Genomic DNA, 4,460 nt, shown 5'->3' with positions numbered 1-4,460 from the left:
GCTAATGGACGAGTGATTGGTTTATTGCAAGGAAAAGGCAGTGTGCATGCTAAAATCCGTTATGTGATTTATAGTGCAACTATAGGTGCAGGCGGCAGTTTTAATACTGACGCATTCGCATTCCTAGCTTAAAGGTAACAGATCCCCGAGTTCCAAGAAACAGAAAGTGAGCATAACATTCATAAGAACAGCCTGCTGGGTCAGGCCTAAGGGAGCCCAGCATCCTGTTCGCACAGTGGCCAGCCAGATGCCTGTGGGAAACCCAAAAGCAGGATCTGACCCCAAAAACCCCCTCCTGTCCTGTGGCTTCTAGCAACTGGTACCCAGAAGCACCACTGCCTCTGCCCGTGCTGGCAGAGCACGTCTGTTGTGGCCAAGAGCCATCAATAGCCCTCTTCTCCCTGAATTTCTCTAATCTCTTTGGTGGGGTAAACTTTTCCATTACAGTGGTACCTCGGGTTAAGAACTTAATTCATTCTGGAGGTCCGTTCTTAACCTGAAACTGTTCTTAACCCGAAGCACCACTTTAGCTTATGGGGCCTCCTGCTGCCGCCACGCGATTTCTGTTCTCATCCTGAAGCAAAGTTCTTAACCCGAGGTATTATTTCTGGGTTAGCAGAGTCTGTAACCTGAAGCGTCTGTAACCTGAGGTACCACTGTATTTCATGTTATTATGTATTTGAAACAGGGAGAACAGTTACAGCAACAGACGAATGTTAAAGGATGAAAAACAAAACAATAAAATAACCCGGTTGCACATGGGTTAAAGTCACAAAGCCCAAGTAAAAACTTTCGACTTTTATCAGATCACAAGAGTATTGTTCCGGATTTACCAGGCTGTTGTGCAATGGTTGTCTTGAAAATGATGGTTTCGCTTTATATGTCATATAAAGGAATTCCAGATCACATAAATTCGAGTGTGGACATTCTCAAATTATGCATGGCTTTCTTCATTATAGCTCTTCCAGAGTGAGCGGTACCATGTGTCTGGTGTAAGATTTTGGGCTGTTTTCCATTGAGTTACAATTTCTGTTTGTGCTGCCCATATATAGGACCAGTTCTTTTGATAAGATATTTAGTCTAACCTTTTTTTTTTTTTTTTTTTTAAGCCAGCCAAGTTGGTGGCTGTCCCTGCTTCCCGTGGGAGCAAGTGATGGCTTAACTGTGCTTGTGCTGCTTGAAAAAGCATTTCATCCGTCTTTTACCTATTTGTTGCAGACCTGAAATTATAAGAGGAAGAGAAATGGGTTTGTACCTTATCCAGAAGAGAGTGAGGACTCAAGAGTAAAGATTAAGATTTCTGTGTTTGTTGAGAGTTAGGCTCTCCCCTCTCTCTGAAACCTGCAAGCTGTCAGGCTATGGAGAGCTCACCCTTTTGCCTGGTCCAACGGGGCTTTGCCATTGTCCCAGTGAGTGATGCAGAGTATGGAGAATAGTCTCAGAGCCCGAGAGCTGCTCCTTTGACCTACATCAAACTTATACCTTAAATACATTTTTGGGATCTCATCTATTCCTACGGAGAAGAAGGGAATGCTTGTGCACAAAGGAAACATGAAAATATTCCTTTGACGTGTATGTTTTAATGTCTGTTCTTTCAGATTACCATTGTTGCCTATGTGAGATGACTTTGGGGTGAAGAGGGCAGAAATTGGCATTTTTGGGAAAACATGTCCCATGTTGTATTATTTTATTGTTGTTAGCCGCCCTGAGCCCGGCTTCGGCCGGGGAGGGCGGGATATAAAAAATTATATTATTATTATTATTATTATTATTATTATATCTTCCTAATCTTAAGGTGTCATAAATTAAGACATCGGTGTTTACACTTAAAGAGGAGAAGCATGTCTTTCCTGGTAGACAGTTAGTTTATCTGTTTGATCCTCTTCGCAACTGTGGAGTCAGGAAGTCTGATGGTTGCTTAGAATCATAGGATTGGTTATCTAGTCCCAACTCCCCGCAGTGCAGGAATTGCAGTTGAGTTATCCCCGGCAGGTGTTCATCCAATGCCTAAAAACCTCCAATGAAGGAGGATCCACTAGCTTCCGAGGTAGCCCATTGCAGTGTCAGAACGGCTCTTGCCATCAGAAAGTTCTTCCTCATGCCTCTCCTTCCTTCAGCCAGCGTGGTGTAGTGGTTAAGAGCGGTGGCCTTGTAATCTGGTGAACCAGGTTCGCTTCCCCGCTCCTCCACATGCAGCTGCTGGGTGACCTTGGGCCAGTCACACTTCTCTGAAGTCTCTCAGCCCCACTCACCTCACAGAGTGTTTGTTGTGGGGGAGGAAGGGAAAGGAGAATGTTAGCCGCTTTGAGATGCCTTAGGGTAGTAATAAAGCGGGATATCAAATCCAAATTCCTCCTCCTCTTCTTCTTCTTCTTCTTGGCATTGGAATTTGTTGCTTCGAGTCCCACCCTCAGAAGCAGCAGAGAACAAGCTTGCTCCATCTTCCATGGGACAGCCCTTTCAAATATTTGCAGGCAGTCTTCACACCACCTCTCAGCCTCCGTTTCCCCAGGCGGAACACCCCCAACTTCCCCAGGCGGAACACCCCCAACTTCCCCAGGCGGAACATCCCAACTCCTTGCAAGGCCCTCCCTGGCCGCCCTCCTCTGCAGTCCTTCCAGCTTGTCAACATCCTCCTAAAATTGGGGTGCCCAGAACTTTGACGCAGTATTCCAGGTAGGGTCTGAACAAGAGGCCTTTCTTCTCTCCCACAGCCAATAAACGGCTGGATAAAAGTGTCTCCTCAAGGTGGCAGTGGGGGCGAATGTGGCAGTGGGCATTAGCTCACATTTGGAGCCTTGCGCTCCTCTCAATTCTACACCTAGAATTGGTGGCCTGAGACAGTGCTCACTTCCTTATTACTATCATTTGCATTTATTATTATTATTATTTTCTTTTGTAAGCAAAATTTACTGGAGTGCAAATAGTCAACTGGAATATTTATTTGAATCATGCATTTCAAATATGCACACAGTTCCTGTGTTTTCTTTACAAACTTTTACAGTATTCAAGGAAGTTAATGGTCTCTTACTCAAAACCAAGCAAACACCACAGGTGCCAATTGTTGAGATCTTATAAGGCTGCACCACTGAATCAAATTGAGAAAGGGATAATTTTGAGGAAGCTATTTCTTATTATCAACACATTAGCCTTATTCAGTGATGTTCCCACCATGCAATTAGCAATCATGCAAGAGGAATAAATATAAATTTAAATATAAATGCATATCATTTGCATTTATATCCCAACTTATTTTCCAAGGAACTCCAAGTCATGGTCAGGGGTCGGCAACCTAAGGCCCATGGGCCACAAGCAGCACATTGGGGTTGTTTAGCCGGCCCATGGACCCCCGCCGCTCGCTTGGGGACCCCTGCCACCAACTTGGTTGGCTCCCGTGCGCCACACTAAACTGGCACAGAGCAGAGTGGGGACCGCCTTCCGTGACACTGGCCGGCTTCCCATTGGCTGCAGAAAGCTCCTGCAGCCAATGGGAAGCTGCGCACACCGGGAAGAGCGCCAAAAATAGCGTTTGCGCATGTGTGCGTGCATGCGCACACTCTGGCCCACCATGGCATTTGTGCGACTGTGAACCGGCCCAAGCCACAAAAACTTTGCCGACTCCTGGTCCTGGTTCTCCCCCTCCTCACTGAATCCTCACAACAACCCGGTGAGGCTGAGAGGCCACGGCTGGCTGCCAACGTCACCCTGTGAGCATCATGACTGCGTGGGAATTCGAACCGTGGTCTCTCCCAGGTCCTACTCTGATGCCATCGCCACGACTCCACACTGGAGCTCATACCCGTTGCACAGAGTGGACCTAAGGGAATCCAGTAGCTTGGGAGGCATGTACAGAGTGCCAGCCCCACATAGGTGGAGCTCTTGGTAAACTCTTAGATCCGTATCCTTTGATTCACGGTGTGTGCTTTGCAAGACGAGGAAGGGTTTGTTTTTCCAGGAGCTCCTAGCAGTTTAAGGGAAGCTGTTTGCATAACTTGCAAAAACACACACAGGCCACAACATTTGAGGCTCTTCACTGCACAAATAAAATAAATTGCACAACGTGAATCACCCGTAATTGGGGCTGCATCACTTCAAACAAAGCTCTTGTTTTGCTCTGTTTTGTTTTCTTAGATCTAGAGATGCGGTAAGCCGGGCTCGGCTTCTTCTTTAGAAAATGAAATAATCCAGATTTCCCCATCCTGTTGCCACAAGGCAGCTCAAAACATTTAAAGGCAATAAACTCAGCCGTGGCTACTGCTGCAAAGCCAGCGGGAGACAGAGACACCATGTATAAGCCCACAGACGTAAACCCAAGTTCACAATCGGGGCCACGTCATGCAGCGGGGCAAAGGGAAACAAACCATGCTGCGGAAAGTCATCTGGGCTAATGAAATGTTTGTCAAGCTACATCTATCTTTAAAAACTTAGAAAAAGGCCAGATTTGTGTACTTCTCTTGCAG

At 46.3% G+C, this 4,460-nt stretch overlaps 2 long non-coding RNA genes across 2 annotated transcripts in view; both read left to right on the top strand.

Annotated features, from left to right (window-relative positions):
- LOC308474737 overlaps positions 1–4,100 on the top strand; it is a 60,284-nt gene extending 56,184 nt beyond the window's left edge. The window contains exons 2-3 of the long non-coding RNA XR_013984910.1: positions 622–1,121; positions 3,472–4,100. This is a non-coding gene — a long non-coding RNA (uncharacterized lncRNA). The remainder of the gene's footprint in view (positions 1–621; positions 1,122–3,471) is intronic.
- The window catches only part of LOC308474769, a 161,491-nt gene that overhangs the window by 122,319 nt on the left and 34,712 nt on the right, over positions 1–4,460 (top strand). The window lies entirely within an intron of this gene.

This window comes from Podarcis pityusensis, assembly GCF_964106645.2.
Source record: "Podarcis pityusensis genome assembly, chromosome: 3".
Taxonomy (NCBI): Eukaryota; Metazoa; Chordata; class Lepidosauria; order Squamata; family Lacertidae; genus Podarcis; species Podarcis pityusensis.
The sequence above is the reverse complement of the archived record's forward strand: the minus strand, read 5'-3'. Positions and strand labels throughout refer to the sequence as shown.